We start from the raw sequence: 18,319 nt of genomic DNA on the forward strand, positions 1-18,319 counted from the left end.
GCTCTCTGTAACTTTCCTTCATAGGTTCTTGGGCTGAAGTGTGTGGTAGTGACTAGCGAGTGGAATCAAGATAACGAACATAGCTAATCTTTAGTTTTGATTGTGTTCTGCTTTGTTCATTTTACTAGAATGTGTTTTGAGTTTTGAAAAGTGTGCAAACATACAGTATTATTAAGCATATCCCTGGGGATGGCATCCACACTCTGTTTTTCTCGTTCAGCCCTTTTCATTGTCTTTCCCCTCAAAAAAATGAATAATAGTCTAACAAGTTTTCTAAGCAGAGAGCATTGATATGTAGACCTTCTGCAGTCTTTTTGATATAATACGCTATTTAAAAATATGTGTGCTTTGAATCCCAGGAAAAATGTGATGTCATACATGTAGTCTACCACAGGATATCCACGGCTATCAGCCAATTAGCATTCAGGATTCATACCACCCGGTTTATAAGAGACCTTATAACACGATTATGTCAGCACAGCCCTTGTTACTGCTCTAATTGCCATGGTAACCAGTTTATGAATGTAATGAGCATCTTGGGAGTTTGTATTTCATGGCTATTGAAGCTTATTGCCTCCTTTTTCCTCAATACATTGCAGTAAATACGAAAAGGTAAACATGACTGACTGACTAGCCTAGTGCTTAGAGACAGTCTGCCACATAACAGACCGGGTATCAAATCCAGTCAGGGACAAATTAAAATAGTAATTCAGGATGAACTAAAACTTCACTAGCTACAAGCTTCAGTAAGGTAAATAAGACGGACAACGCATGCCTGTTGGTGTGCACGACGCGCGTCACCAAGGCGGACGGGCACATGTCAACAGGAAAGGGCACTAGAGAGCAGAGGGGCATGTGCTCTGCACAGGTTGAGCCTTACCTGTGCACGTGCCTGCCCTTAGTGACCACAAATCAGAGATAATGAAGATTGGGATTTTGGATCCTATACTGTTCAACCTATTCATGCTTGCTTTTGTTACCATCATTAGAAAGCATGGTATTAATTCTCACAGCTACGCTGGTGACACATTACTTTATATCTCAGCATCCTCTGATGAATGTAGCCCCATTGACACAGATGAAATGCAGCACAGGCATCAACTTATGGATGGCACAATTATTTGCGCAATTAATCAGGGACAAAAGAGAGGTTTTGATTATTGGCGCCAAGATCTAAAAAGGGGAACTAACCACTTGTTTAATTTCTCTTGATCTACACTTAATCCATCAAGCAAAGGTTTTCCTCATTTTTCTTTCTCGGTTTATTGGCCTTTCTTCCGAAATATATAGACATTTCTGAATTGAAGTGCACCCACGCAGTGGCGTTTTTATATGTAGAAAGTTGGAGGGGCACAAACCATTTCAAAATATAGGATACATACCAATAAAAGCTACAAAACTTCCTCTTTACCGTCACATTTACAAAGCTGTAAATGTGACAGGGCCATACATGAACAGCAATGAGCTCAACACCACTGAAGGCCACAACGAAGCGGAAAGATAACTTTTGGGGATACAGATCCATTCTATGACAACAACCTTAATAGATAAGCATGGACACACTGACACTCGTCACCATCTTTATCAATCAATCCAGCACAAAAATATGACCAATGCAAGGACCAGCACCACAAAGGCAGGATGATAAAATATGCTTTCACTCACCAAGGCTGAGGGCTCACTTGAAGAGAAAGGTGGCACGGCGGTTCTTCCTCTGGAAAAACTTTTTGATGACTTTGGGAATGAAATCATGTAGCTGCTGAATCAGCTGGCTTTCGATAGACAACATGGCCAATGTGTTGAGTCGCGGCTGTCCCATGGTATTGCGAGTGAAGGTTTTTACTCTCTTCAAGAGTTCCTCTCTGACTTGGATTTTCAGCAGAGTGACAGTCTCAGCAAAAGCTTCCTCTAGGTTGTTCTCATGGATGGATCTTAACAGAAACAGGGCTGTCTTACCAGTGTGAAGCTCATTATGGCGGAGTGGTCAGCTCAGACTTCAACTTTTCCTCGTTTCCTTGAGGCCATAGTTTCATCGCACAGTCAAGCTCAGATGTAGGGAATGACAAGACAAATTGTGGGAAGAGCGAGCTGTCAACCAGTTTTGTAGCGATCAGGTGGTCACTTTGTGAAAACCTCTGCTCCACCTGGGAGATGACTGTCACATGCCTCCTTCATCACCGGCGCTGTGTTGGTTACTCGTCGGCCTGGCTCGTCTGTTCCATTGTGAACGGTGGCAGCCCATTCATCAGTTTGCTTCCACATATTCTGGACATTCTCCTTGAAACGGGTGAGCGCACTGCTAATCCCAGATGCATCGATGCTACGTTTTGCAGAGTGTTAAATAATACTGAGAACGTACCTGTTTTCCTCCACCTGTTTGTTATTCTGCTCAACGGAGCGCCTGTATGCACTGTCAACTTGGGCTGCAACATTTACCCTTCCAAGTAAGCCCAATTTCACAACACTGTCCAGATGACTCCCGCTGCTCTCATGTTTTAGAATCCTCTCAGAAAGTTGTTTCAAATCTTTGTAACCCTCCCTCGACCAAGTAACATCTCCACCAAATAGCAGACATGGAAAACAGAAGAGTGCCTTATTTTATGCTAACCGTTAGCCACTTTTTCTTCAAAAAACACTCCACATTAAACCCGTGGTTACTTTTACCAGCAGTTTGAGTGATGACAATATCCCGTGGCTGATGGGCACCAAGTTGCTTTACCTCAAGTTTCTCCTCCAAATTAAGGGTTTCAAACCGGTGCTCGAGTATGAAATCCACTTCATTTTCTCAAGTTATCTGGCGTTTGTGAAGCTAACAAGCTAGTTAAGACAGTACGAAATGACGCTGTAGTGGGGCTACAGTCTGTCAGCCCCACTTGGCATCAAATTAATGTGATATACATTGACCACATTCATGCTTAGCCTATGGCCTACTACTTCAAACTCAAATCGGCAGAACGCAGTCTGAAGCAGCAAGGCAGGGACCAATGAAAATTAAATAAAATCCTACCACAAGTGATATGCAATTTAGGAAGATGCTATATTCATAGATAATAAATTATAGGAAGTAATCTTCGAGAAATAAAAATAACACATTTGTTGCAGTTTTTTCTGTTGACAACAGGTGGGTCTGTTGAACATTCTTCTCATGTTGCGAACAGCACTAAGGGTACCCCTTTATCCAAGTCTTTCATACTTAAAGTTCTTATCAGACTAAGTGTGATGAAATTCAATTGTGATGACATTTCTCAAAAGTACCCATCACCAAGGCCTTGACGTCACTGGATGTTGTTATTTTTGTGTGAAATTATCTCCGAAAACAATTAGCATTGGTAACCCCTCTTTGCACAAAGAACACATATAGTCCATTTAAAACTCTACAAAAAGGTTAATCAAAAGCAAGTGTAGGCTGAAAAGGTGCAACGGGCAGTGTTTAATTTGGTTTCCTTGTATGATAGCAGTGGCTTCGTTAGGCATGGCGTCTCGAGGCTTCAGGCCTCGCTGTATTGGAATAACCCTAGGTCTTGTGATCCAATTCTCTAATTTTAAGACGAAGATCTCTTATGTTCACTGCTCTTTTCCAATAAGCACATTACACATCAATGCATTTGTTCTTTTATACAAGCAGCCTCAAAACAATGATATTTTTTTTTTAAATCATGATTTAGATTATGTGACTTAATCACATGTTCTATGGTATTAAAATTTTAATTAATGAATAGTTAAACTTAAATAAGGTAATTGCACTGCTCTGTGGTCCTGAGCAACTAAAGCCTATCTACCCTTGCTTTGTTTGAACATATTGTGTCCAAAATCAACCATTATTAGAAGTGATCTTAATCATTAGGGCATTTAGACAATATACACTATATGACCAAAGGTATATGGGCATCATCACACCTACATGAGATTGGTGGACATCCCATTCCAAAACCATAGGCATTAATATGGAGTTGGCTCCCCCTTTGCAGGCTCGCAATCACTGTTCCAATTCATCTCAAAGGTTTTCCACAAGGTTGAGGTCAGGTCAGTAGAGGACCCCTTGGTGACCGGGACAGGAGAGGGCGCCAGGGCGCCTCCTTGAATGTCTGTGGCGGCCGGGCCGGTAGAGGGTGCCGGCGGAGGGTCAGGTGCCGGGAGAGCCGACGGAGGGTCGGTAGCCGGGAGAGCCGGGAGAGCCGACAGAGCGGCCGAGTCAGTAGAGGATCCCTTGGTGACCGGGACAGGAGAGGGCACCGGGGCGCCTCCTTGAATGTCTGTGGCGCTGGCACCGGACGTAAAGGGGGTGCCGTCAAGACCCTCCTCGGGCACCCCCATAGCCCCCCCAAAATAATTCCTGGGGAGGCCTCGGTTCTGAGGGCGCCGGGGCAGCCGAGCCGGTAAAGGGCACCAGGGCGGCCGGGACAGGCTGAGGCGGCACGGGCTGCCGCTTCTGGCAGGTAGGAGGCGTGGGCTGCCGCTTCTGGCAGGTAGGGGGCGCGGGCTGCCGCTTCTGGCAGGTAGGGGGCGCGGGCTGCAAGTCCAGGGCAGCAGGGGGCGCTGGCTGCAACTCCAGGGCAGCAGGTGGCGCCGGCTGCAGCTCTTGGGCAGCAGGGGTGGCTGATTGACGACATGTGACACAACAAGTCCTGGATGCGTTCATGTGGTGATGGAAACTGAGAATGTACTCACCTTGTCATGGTACTGCTGCTCACCGTACCATGACAAGGCCACTGAAGTTCCTCCACACCAATCTCATCAAACCATGTATTTATGGACCTCGCTGTGTACACAGTCATGCTGGAATAGGAAAATACCTTCCCTAAACTGTTGCCACAAAGTCTAATGTCTACTATGACTTTGTATCCCGTAGCATTAGGATGACCCATCACTGTAACTAAGGGGCCTAGCCCAAACTCTGAAACACAGCCCCAGTCCATTATCGCTCCTCCACCAAACTTTACAGTAGGCACTATGTATTCTGGTAGGTAGCGTTCTGCAGGCATCTGCCACACCCAGATTCATCCATCAGACTACCAGATAGTGAAGTGTGATTCAGCGGCCCCGCTGTGTGAGTTTGTGCAGTTTGGTCTTTTGTTGCTCCTAGATGCTTCCACTTCACAGTCCTAGCACTTACAGTTAACCAGGGCAGATCTAGTAGACATTTCGCAAAGGTGACATCCTATGACAGTGCCACTTTTAAAGTCACTGAGCTCTTCAGTACAACTAATATACTGCTAATGTTTGTCTATGGAGATTTCATGGCTATATGCTGGATTTTATGCACCTGTGAGCAATGCTTGTGGAATGTAATTGAAACACCTGTTCGCTCTGCTTCCAGCGGTCGATGTCACCAGCCTTCTAGCTGTCATCGCCCCCGATCCCATTCTTTATCCACTCCTGGTCTGGTTCATGTTTTTTTCCCCCATCTACACACCTGGTTCTCATCAGTCATTATACACTCACCTAAAGGATTATTAGGAACACCATACTAATACTGTGTTTGACCCCCTTTCGCCTTCAGAACTGCCTTAATTCTACGAGGCATTGATTCAACAAGGTGCTGAAAGCATTATTTAGAAATGTTGGCCCATATTGATAGGATAGCATCTTGCAATTGATGGAGATTTGTGGGATGCACATCCAGGGCACGAAGCTCCTGTTCCACCACATCCCAAAGATGCTCTATTGGGTTGAGATCTGGTGACTGTGGGGGCCATTTCAGTACAGTGAACTCATTGTCATGTTCAAGAAACCAATTTGAAATGATTCAAGCTTTGTGACATGGTGCATTATCCTACTGGAAGTAGCCATCAGAGGATGGGTACATGGTGGTCATAAAGGGATGGACATGGTCAGAAACAATGCTCAGGTAGGCTGTGGCATTTAAACGATGCCCAATTGACACTAAGGGGCCTAAAGTGTGCCAAGAAAACATCCCCCACACCATTACACCACCACCACCAGCCTGCACAGTGGTAACAAGGCATGATGGATCCATGTTCTCATTCTGTTTACGCCAAATTCTGACTCTACCATCTGACTGTCTCAACAGAAATCGAGACTCATCAGACCAGGCAACATTCTTCCAGTCTTCAACTGTCCAATTTTGGTGAGCTTGTGCAAATTGTAGCCTCTTTTTCCTATTTGTAGTGGAGATGAGTGGTCCCCGGTGGGGTCTTCTGCTGTTGTAGCCCATCCGCCTCAAGGTTGTGTGTGTTGTGGCTTCACAAATGCTTTGCTGCATACCTCGGTTGTAACGAGTGGTTATTTCAGTCAAAGTTGCTCTTCTATCAGCTTGAATCAGTCGGCCCATTCTCCTCTGACCTCTAGCATCAACAAGGCATTTTCGCCCACAGGACTGCCGCATACTGGATGTTTTTCCCTTTTCACACCATTCTTTGTAAACCCTAGAAATGGTTGTGCGTGAAAATCCCAGTAACTGAGCAGATTGTGAAACACTCAGACCGGCCCGTCTGGCACCAACAACAATGCCACACTCAAAATTGCTTTAATCCCCTTTCTTTCCCATTCTGACATTCAGTTTGGAGTTCAGGAGATTGTCTTGACCAGGACCACACCCCTAAACGCATTGAAGCAACTGCCATGTGATTGGTTGATTAGATAATTGCATTAAGGAGAAATTGAACAGGTGTTCCTAATAATCCTTTAGGTGAGTGTATGTGTGTATATAGGTTCCTCTGACTCACCTCTTGTCCATGTATGTGTTTACCTACGCTATAATGAGTAGCGTTCTTCTTTGTAAGTTGTATTTCACTGTCCGCTGTATTAGTATTGATTCTGAGTTGGATAATTTCTTAAATGCTGTTTACTTTTGTTGGGACTCATGCTGGTAGCGTTTTATCCATGTGAGCAAGAAAAATAGGGAATCAAGGCATTGCGTCCTGCGCCTGGTTCTCTCCGTCTTCAACACATCACAGGAAGTCAGCAAAGTCTGCCTTTCCATACAGCCGTGAGTGTGCGAGATATAACTTAAACAGCATCATAGTGAATCAGTGTAAAATAAATGACAAGCAGTGGTGTAACTGCTGTTAGAATATGTACACATCACATTAAGAGACTCATGTATTAATATTAGAGTCCTGACTGGTCAATGACAATATTGGAAGTGTAAAAAGGTGTTATTTGAACGACATATGTTTAGACACGCAGAGACCCAATTGCCATTCTGACCTGTTTGTATGGTTTTGTTTCAAGTGCTAAAGCACAGTTGATGTGTCTTACGCATGATTGTGGTCATTGGTGTGTCCCACCTGGAAGTTGTCCTCTTCTGACTGTTGAGGTGGTCCAGTGAGTGGCACCACCCGTTCCTTTTGTCAATTACCCAATCACATCACACATCCCCTGGTTTAAAAACCCAGTCAGTTGTTTCTCCCCTGGAGACGCTTTTTGCTTTAGCACGTATGAGATTATATAGACATAAACTCTAAATAAATGTCTTTTGACAGACACTCCTTTGTTCATTCATAGGCCACATCATTTTAGGCCACATCTCACTTTGTCCTGTTTCATGTATGTATTGCTGTGGTGTTTTGTTTGCTGTTGTATAGTCTATTGTTCGCTGTTTAGTCCCTGTTTAAACCGTGTATTTTGTTTATACCTGGGAAAAGGAGGTTTTTAGCAAGTCACCCTTGGGCATACACAACCCGTAGGAAAACCTTGTCTAAAAACACTAGTTAGAACTGAGTGGACCACCCACTGTATTTTTGTATGGGTTTAATAGTGAGCTAAGTGGTTCTTCAGGCAGGCAAGTTCAGTTTAGGTATTTTGTCTATTTCATTCCTTGGGTCCAGCTCAGCACCATTTCCCTAACTCATTTACTGTGTGATTATAATAAATGTTTTATGTTTGACGGTATCTTTGGTTGTCTGTGTATTTTGTTCTGACTGTTCCTTTACACTATCACACTTTGCAGTTTTATGTTACGGGTCTCTGTACCATCCAACCTGGACTGCTAGAGCCACGGGGTTCGTAACAATGTGCCCAAAGCAAATGCCAATTCAGAGCACAGATTCCGGAATATGGTTCTCACTGGTTTTTCACTTTAAAATAATCCTGCACAATCTATTTGGTCAGGGTGTAGGTTTTAGATTTTTTTAATCCATGAAATTGCTGAACAGCCTGAAACACCAAAGAGCTTGCATAACCAGGTGGAGAAAGACAGGGACAATCAGGTGAGGTCTAGGGAGTGGCAGCAGGAATCATCAGGCAGCAACATGATCTGGAACACAACCATGAGGGCTTTAGGCCTGGGCAGCTATGAGACATCCTGTTCCACCACATCCCAAAGCATACTTTTCAGTCTGACCCTTCACATCACCATCACATGAACTAATACAACGCAAGAGTTGGGACTTTAATTTAATCAATATAATTTATTTTACAAAGCCCTTTTCATATCAACAGTTATCACAAAGTGATACCGAGCCCAGGTAAAGAGCAATTGACCACAGTGATGCACAGTGGCAGTGGGGGTTTTTGACGGTGGGGGATGGTTGAATTTGTTTCCCCGTCCTGAGGGTGGCAGAGTAACGAGGGGGTCTCCCCTGGGTTTGGGCTAGTAGACAGTCCTCCCAGTGGAATGTGGGACCCCCAGGCTGAATGTGATCATAGATAATTGCAGATAATTCAGGGGGGTGGGATCAGGACAGGTCAGACTGACACTAGTCCCCGGCACAGTATAATATAGCATTGTAAAACTAGGGGCTGAGACAGGGGATCCAGAGACACTGTGGCCACATCCAAAGGTAAAGAAACAAGTATTTCCCTATCCTGATGGGGGCGTAATAACTAAGAGGTGGTCTCCCCCAGATTTGGGTGAGAGGACAGTCCACCTAAAACAACCCACTGTGTAGGTTTTATGTGGTGTAGGGCATATTGGGACAATGTGTAGGTTTTAGGGGGAGTTGGGTCATCTTGGGACACTGTGCAGGTTTTAGGTAGTGTAGGGTCGTACTGAGACACTGTGCAGGTTTTTGGTGGTGTGAGGTCATATTGAGACAGTGCAAATTTTAGGTGGTGTTGGGTCATATTGAGACACTATGTAGGTATTAGGTGGTGTTGGGTTGTATTGGGACACTATACGTTTTAGGCAGTATTGGGTCATATTGGGACATTGTGTAGGTTTTAGGTGGTGTTGGGTCGTATTGAGACACTGTGTACGTTTTAGGTGGTGTTGGGTCATATTGAGACACTGTGTATGTTTTAGGTGATGTTGGGTCGTATTGAGGCACTGTGTACCTTTTAGGTGGTGTTGGGTCATATGGGGACACTATGCAGGTTTTCGGTTGTTTTGGGTCGTATTGAGACACTGTGAAGGTTTTGGGTGGTGTTGGGCCGTAATTGTGACACTATGCAGGTTTTACGTTGTGTTGGGTCGTATTGAGACACTGTGAAGGTTTTGGGTGGTGTTGGGCCGTAATTGTGACACTATGCAGGTTTTATGTGGTGTTGGGTCGTATTGAGACACTGAATAGGTTTTGGGTGGTGTTGGGCCGTAATTGTGACACTATGCAGGTTTTACGTGGTGTGGGGTCGTATTGAGACACTGAATAGGTTTTAGTTGGTTTTGGGTCGTATTGGGACACTGTGTAGGTTTTAGGTGGTGTTGGGTCATATTGGGACACTGTGCAGGTTTTGGGTGGTGTTGGGTCGTATTGAGACACTGAATAGGTTTTAGGTGGTGTTGGGTCGTATTGAGACACTGAATAGGTTTTAGGTGGTGTTGGGTCGTATTGAGACACTGAATAGGTTTTAGGTGGTGTTGGGTCATCTTGGGACACTGTGCAGGTTTTAGGTAGTGTAGGGTCGTACTGAGACACTGTGCAGGTTTTTGGTGGTGTGAGGTCATATTGAGACAGTGCAAATTTTAGGTGGTGTTGGGTCATATTGAGACACTATGTAGGTATTAGGTGGTGTTGGGTTGTATTGGGACACTATACGTTTTAGGCAGTATTGGGTCATATTGGGACATTGTGTAGGTTTTAGGTGGTGTTGGGTCGTATTGAGACACTGTGTACGTTTTAGGTGGTGTTGGGTCATATTGAGACACTGTGTATGTTTTAGGTGATGTTGGGTCGTATTGAGGCACTGTGTACGTTTTAGGTGGTGTTGGGTCATATGGGGACACTATGCAGGTTTTCGGTTGTTTTGGGTCGTATTGAGACACTGTGAAGGTTTTGGGTGGTGTTGGGCCGTAATTGTGACACTATGCAGGTTTTACGTTGTGTTGGGTCGTATTGAGACACTGTGAAGGTTTTGGGTGGTGTTGGGCCGTAATTGTGACACTATGCAGGTTTTATGTGGTGTTGGGTCGTATTGAGACACTGAATAGGTTTTGGGTGGTGTTGGGCCGTAATTGTGACACTATGCAGGTTTTACGTGGTGTGGGGTCGTATTGAGACACTGAATAGGTTTTAGTTGGTTTTGGGTCGTATTGGGACACTGTGTAGGTTTTAGGTGGTGTTGGGTCATATTGGGACACTGTGCAGGTTTTGGGTGGTGTTGGGTTGTATTGAGACACTGAATAGGTTTTAGGTGGTGTTGGGTCGTATTGAGACACTGAATAGGTTTTAGGTGGTGTTGGGTCGTATTGAGACACTGAATAGGTTTTAGGTGGTGTTGGGTCATCTTGGGACACTGTGCAGGTTTTAGGTAGTGTAGGGTCGTATTGAGACACTGAATAGGTTTTAGGTGGTGTTGGGTCGTATTGTGACACTATGCCGGTTTTAGGTGATGTTGGGTCGTATTGGGTTCACTGTGTAGGTTTTAGGTGGTGTTGGGTCATATTGGGACACTGTGCAGGTTTTGGGTGGTGTTGTGTCGTATTGGGACACTGTGTAGGATTTAGGTGGTGTTAGGTTGCTTTGTGACTGTGTCGTTTTTAGTCGGCCTATATACGTTTAAGTAAATCACAATTGGGAATAATGTCACTGTAAACTACATCGACTTATTGTTGGCACATTTTTGTGTGTTTCAGATATAGAGTACTACAGAATGTGTCGTGTTTCTCCCTCCGTTTGGGGACACCAACGGTGGGAAACTTTGGTTTCAACTTTCACAGAGGCCTAGTGGAGAAAGAATTTAAAGGACACGTTTCTGTACCTGTACTGTCGATTGCCACAAATGGGCTAGAGCTGGCCTTGTTAACCAGCATACAACAATACAGTGTTTCCACACTTACATACACAAAAAATTACATTTAGTTTATCTTAGAAACAAATGAAAGTGACCAGTTGGTGGCACTTCCCGTAAAGCACTGCCAGAATACAAAAGTGCCCATTTTAATATAACTCCTATTGGAATCTGGTGTGAAGAACTGGCATGGACAGGGGCTATGGTCAATACGGGCAACAGAAAGTCTTGAAGATTACTTCCTATAATTTATCTATATATATAGCATCTTCCTAAATTGCATATCATTTGTGTTAGGATTTTATTTCAAGTTCATTGGTCCCTGCCTTGCTGCTTCAGACTGCGTTCTGCCGATTCGAGTTTGCAGTAGTAGGCCATAGGCTAAGGGTGAATGTGGGGCTAGCCCATCACTCACAATGCAATGGACATTGTACGTGTGGAAATATTAATATGCATGCTCAGAATGTTAGTGAATGTTAATGTCCATGCTTATCTATTAACCAGTAAGGGAAAGGGCAAAAATGTCAGCCTCAAATTATGTACTCAAATCTAAATGCTTGTTGCTCATGACCTGAATATACAGGTGCTGGTCATAAAATTTGAATATCATCAAAAACTTGATTTATTTGAGTAATTCCATTCAAAAAGTGAAACTTGTATAATGTATACATTCATTCCACACAGACTGATATATTTCAAGTGTTTTTTTCTTTTAATTTTGATGATTATAACTGACAACTAATGAAAACCCCAAATTCAGTATCTCAGAAAATTTGAATATTACTTAAGACCAATACAAAAAAAATATTTTTAGAAATGTTGCCCAACTGAAAAGTATGAACATGAAAAGTATGAGCATGTACAGCACTCAATACTTAGTTGGGGCTCCTTTTGCCTGAATTACTGCAGCAATGCGGCGTGGCATGGAGTCAATCAGTCTGTGGCACTGCTCAGGTGTTATGAGAGCCCAGGTTGCTCTGATAGTGGCCTTCAGCTCTTCTGCATTGTTGGGTCTGGCGTATTGCATCTTCCTCTTCACAATACCCCATAGATTTTCTATAGGGTTAAGGTCAGGCGAGTTTGCTGGCCAATTAAGAACAGGGATACCATGGTCCTTAAACCAGGTACTGGTAGCTTTTGCACTGTGTGCAGGTGCCAGGTCCTGTTGGAAAATGAAATCTGCATCTCCATAAAGTTGGTCAGCTGCAGGAAGCATGAAGTGCTCTAAAACGTCCCGGTAGATGGCTGCGTGGACCTTGGACCTCAGAAAACACAGTGGACCAACACCCGCAGATGACATGGTACCCCAAACCATCACTGACTGTGGAAACTTTACACTGGACTTCAAGCAATGTGGATTCTGTGCCTCTCCTCTCTTCCTCCAGACTCTGGGACCTTGATTTCCAAAGGAAATGCAAAATTTACATTCATCAGAGAACACAACTTTGGACCACTCAGCAGCAGTCCAGTCCTTTTTGTCTTTAGCCCAGGGGAGACGCTTCTGATGCTGTGTCTTGTTCAAGAGTGGCTTGACACAAGGAATCCGACAGCTGAAACCCATGTCTTGCATACATCTGTGCGTGGTGGTTCTTGAAGCACTGACTCCAGCTACAGTCCACTCTTTGTGAATCTCCCCCACATTTTTGAATGGGTTTTGTTTCACAATCCTCTCTAGGGTGCGGTTATCCCTATTGCTTGTACACTTTTTTGTACATCTTGTACATCTTTTCCTTCCCTTCGCCTCTCTATTAATGTGCTTGGACACAGAGCTCTGTGAACAGCCAGGCTCTTTAGCTATGACCTTTTGTGTCTTGCCCTCCTTGTGCAAGGTTTCAATGTTCGTCTTTTGGACAGCTGTCAAGTCAGCAGTCTTCCCCATGATTGTGGAGCCTACAGAACTAGACTGAGAGACAATTTAAAGGTTTTTGCAGGTGTTTTGAGTTAATTAGCTGATTAGAGTGTGGCACCAGGTGTCTTCAATATTGAACCTATTCACAATATTCAAATTTTCTGAGATACTGAATTTGGGGTTTTCATTAGCTGTCAGTTATAATCATCGAAATTAAAAGAAATAAACACTTGAAATATATCAGTCTGTGTGGAATGAATGTATACATTATATAAGTTTCCCTTTTTGAATGGAATTATTGAAATAAATCAACTTTTTGATGATATCCTAATTTTATGACCAGCACCTGTTGTAGATACATACTTTTGATTCCATTTGAAAAGAGACATTCTGTAGTTTGTAGGCATTATAAATTAATGCAGGAAAGTATAACAAAATAGATTTGGCAGAAGATAAAAGAAACCAAAAACATGCTGTTTTTTGTAAAACAAAAAATAAATACTCATCATGTTTGAATTGCAGTTGGGAAGGCCAATTATGAATTAGGAATCTGGAGGAATTTTCCACTTGATCCACCAGATGTCAGCAGGATCTGGGTAAAGTTTCAGGCCATTTTATATAAAATTCAGTGATTTACTTACTCATTTATAAAGCAACGCCAAAGTGTACTTTACAGATTGGCCACTTTGTGCCAAATTGGACACTTTGGACACATTATGAACTTTCAAGTTCATAACTAGACAGAACATACAACAGTGCAAATGTGATTCAAATAAGGGTTACACACTCCCAGGAATGTTATACATGATGGAAAATTTGCTTCCCTTCATAAAGGTACTAACAGGATGCGAGACAAGGAGGCCGATCCAATGATCTAACATCATATGTGGTGTTTGCATCATATGTGGTGGTTGCATCGTATTTGGTGATCTAACATCATATGTGGAGTTTGCATCATTTGTGGTCACTGGACCGGTTTGCAGCCGAGTGCGAAGCGGTTGGGATGAGGATTAGCACCTCTAAATCTGAGGCCATGGTTCCCAGCAGGAAACCGATGCAGTGCCTCCTCCGGGTAGCGAATGAGGCGTTACCCCAAGTAAAGGAGTTCAAGCGAGTGACGGGACAATGGAGCGGGAGATTGGCCCGGAGAATCAGAGCAGCGGGGGCGGTATTGCATTCGCTTTACCGTACCATTGTGATGAAAAGAGAGCTGAGCCGGAAGGCAAAGCTCTCGATATACCGGTCAATTTTCGTTCCTACCCTCACCTATGGTCGTGAAGGCTGGGTCATGACCGAAAGAAATAGATCACAAGAGAAAGCGGCTGAAATGGGTTTTCTCAGAAGGGTGGCTGGCTTCTCCCTTAGAGAAGCTCAGTCATCCGTGAGGAACTCGGAGTAGAGCCGCTGCTCCTTTGCATCAAAAGGAGCCAATTGAGGTGGTTCGGGCATCTGGTAAGGATACCCCCAGGACGTCTCCCTAGGGAGGTGTTCCAGGCACGTCCAGCTGGTAGGAGACCTCGGGGTAGGCCCAGGACTAGGTGGAGAGATTATATTTCGACACTGGCCTGGGAACGCCTCGGGATCCCCCAGTCAGAGCTGGCAAATGTGGTTTGGGAAAGGGACGTTTGGGGTCCCCTGCTGGAGCTGCTGTCCCTGCAACCCGATACCGGATAAGCGGATGAAGATGAGATCTGATGGAGGAGACTGCATTTAGATTAACAGGATTCTAAGCTTTCTGACCATATATAATATGCCTATAACAAAAAATTATATTTACAACACTTCGCAAACTGTGTCACAAAAAAGCATAGGCATCCCGGCGACAGTACATCTGGAACGAACAAGTGTAAAGACATTTTTGTCATAGAATGGATCTGTATCCTTTCCGCTTCGTTGTGGCCTTCAGTGGTGTTGAGCTCATTGCTGTTCGCATATGGCCCTGTAGGCCCATTGGTTTAGAGCTTGGTTGCATTCCTAATTTAGGTTTGTAAATGTGACAGTGTGAGAGAGAAGAAGAGCAATTACAAAAGAACGTCTCTCTCTCTGTCCAGTATGTGTACTTACAACACCTGGTAGGAGCCACGCTGTTTGTTAATCCGTTAAATAAACACATCAGTAGCAAGAGGGAGTTTTGTAGCTTTACTGGTATGTATCCTATATTTTGAATTTATGCCCCACAAATTTTGTACATATAAAAACGCCACTGGGCATGGATGATAGAATTTAGTCAGGTCTCTGCTTGCCAGTGTTTAGACACCCATAATTACCGTACTGACAGTTCAGACTTGAACTGCATAGCTGGGTGTATAACCTGTTGAAACACCAGATGCACATACAGTTAGGTCTGTAAATAGTTGGAATTAAAGCTGAAAGTCTGCACTTCAATTGCATCTCGTTTGTTTCATTTCTAATCCATAGTGATGGCATATGTAGAGGGTTAGAAAATTGCCTCTATTAAAAGGTAAGCCTATTATATTTTAACAATTGTCTTACCAGTAACAAAACTGTAGTTACTCCACCTGACCAATAGGTGCTGCTGTGGAGTTGCATTAGTGAGGCAACGGTCCTGAGTTTGCGTAGAAATAAATATGTGCTTAGACCGAATATACAGGTGCTGGTCATATAATTAGAATATCATTAAAAAGTTGATTTATTTCAGTAATTTCATTCAAAAGTGAAACTTGTATAATGTATACATTCATTCCACACAGACTGATATATTTCAAGTGTTTATTTCTTTTAATTTCGATGATTATAACTGACAGCTAATGAAAACCCCAAATTCAGTATCTCAGAAAATTTGAATATTGTGAATAGGTTCAACATTGAAGACACCTGGTGCCACACTCTAATCAGCAAATTAACTCAAAACACCTGCAAAGGCCTTTTAATGGTCTAGTTTTGTAGGCTACATAATCATGGGGAAGACTGCTGACTTGACAGCTGTCCAAAAGACGACCATTGACACCTTGCACAAGGAGGGCAAGACACAAAAGGTCATTGCTAAAGAGGCTGGCTGTTCACAGAGCTCTGTGTCCAAGCACATTAATAGAGATGCGAAGGGAAGGAAAACATGTGGTAGAAAAAAGTGTACAAGCAATGGGGATTACCACACCTTGGAGAGGATTGTGAAACAAAACCCATTCAAAAATGTGGGGGAGATTCACAAAGAGTGGACTGTAGCTGGAGTCAGTGCTTCAAGAACCACCACGCACAGATGTATGCAAGACATGGGTTTCAGCTGTCGGATTCCTTGTGTCAAGCCACTGTTGAACAAGACACAGCGTCAGAAGCGTCTCGCCTGGGCTAAAGACAAAAAGGACTGGACTGGTCCAAAGTTATGTTCTCTGATGAAAGTACATTTTGCATTTCCTTTGGAAATCAAGGTCCTAGAGTCTGGAGGAAGAGAGGAGAGGCACAGAATCCACGTTGCTTGAAGTCCAGTGTAAAGTTTCCACAGTCAGTGATGGTTTGGGGTACCATGTCATCTGCTGGTGTTGGTCCATTGTGTTTTCTGAGGTCCAAGGTCCACGCAGCCATCTACCAGGAAGTTTTAGAGCACTTCATGCTTCCTGCTGCTGACCAACTTTATGGAGATGCAGATTTCATTTTCCAACAGGACCTGGCACCTGCACACAGTGCCAAAGCTACCAGTACCTGGTTTAAGGACCATGGTATCCCTGTTCTTAATTGGCCAGCAAACTCGCCTGACCTTAACCCTATAGAAAATCTATGGGGTATTGTGAAGAGGAAGATGCGATACGCCAGACCCAACAATGCAGAAGAGCTGAAGGCCACTAGCAGAGCAACCTGGGCTCTCATAACACCTGAGCAGTGCCACAGACTGATCGACTCCATGCCACGCCACATTGCTGCAGTAATTCAGGCTAAAGGAGCCCCAACTAAGTATTGAGTGCTGTACATGCTCATACTTTTCATGTTCATACTTTTCAGTTGGCCAACACTTCTAAAAATCTTTTTTTTAATTGGTCTTAATTTTCGGAGATACTGAATTTGGGATTTTCATTAGTTGTCATTTATAATCATCACAATTAAAAGAAAAAAACACTTGAAATATATCAGTCTGTGCGTAATGAACGAATATAATATACAAGTTTCACTTTTTGAATGGAATTACTGACATAAATCAACTTTCTGATGATATTATAATTATATGATCAGCACCTGTACATTAAGTTTGTGCTGCTTCTCTTCTGCTTCGTAAAACACGTAAAATACTCTTTAAAAGTTTTTTTTTGGTCAAAGTTGTGTGATTTGTATGAACTAGTTAGTTAGGATCATCTGCAAACAAATGTGTAAATGATGGAGCTGTAACAGTTTTATTGAATGTGAAGGAAATGTGAATTTTTTAACCAAGCAAATGCTAGCCATTCATGGTGCTAGTAGTCGGGTGTCTTCCAGTTTGTATTTGAGTATTCGGTTTGTCTTATGAGTTAATATATTGTATTCAGATAGTATTTACTGTAATTTGTATAATATATTATATATTGTACCAGAAAGGTGTGAAAGTTTTAAGAAGCTATACTTTACAAGTTATTTTCTTCAGCACGGTGTTTGGGCGAAATTAGTATTAGGCGCGCACATTTCAGAGGCAGTTTTAATAGCTAATTTGAGTAGATGCAGCTATGCCTGGAGGGAACTATTATTGTTTTTACTGTATTATAAATAATTTCCAGTAAAAAATAGTAATCAAAATGCTTTTAACGTAGGATGGACATGTAAAAGGTATACAATTACTCAGGACATGTTATCATATTACATGGCATACACACACAGTTATATTGAAAGGGATAATTACACCTGACTATTCATCTGAATGGATTAGTTAGCTAAGGATGAATATATTATAGTGCTTGTATGTGTATGGATGGTTGTTGGAATACGTCTGGAGATTAAGAATTAATTTTATAATGAAATGTTTTAACGAACAATTGTTAATTGTTGAGATGATTTGGGCAGAAATAAATATGTGCTCAGACTGAATGCACTAAAAGTTGGTTCTGCTTCTCTTCTGCTTCCACAGACTTAATTGCCTGTGTGGCACTTGCTACTGGCCCAGGTAACCCCTAGGCTTGAGGGTTACCCCCAGGCCTCCAGTTCCAGTCGTCTGAAGGTGTCAACCACAGCAGTGTTCCCTTGTATCCAGAACGTCAGGTAAGTTTGCCCTTGTGCGTCATCCAGAGAGTCAACGTTACAAGAACCCAGTTGAGATGGCTACCTTAGACGATCGGCAGTTGCCAATCTGGAACATACAGAAAACATTGTTGGCACTGAATGTCAGTCAGCTCCAGCGTCTTGCAAGGATAGTTGAAGATGGAT

This window comes from Esox lucius, chromosome 9 (assembly GCF_011004845.1).
Source record: "Esox lucius isolate fEsoLuc1 chromosome 9, fEsoLuc1.pri, whole genome shotgun sequence".
In the NCBI taxonomy this organism is placed as follows: Eukaryota; Metazoa; Chordata; class Actinopteri; order Esociformes; family Esocidae; genus Esox; species Esox lucius.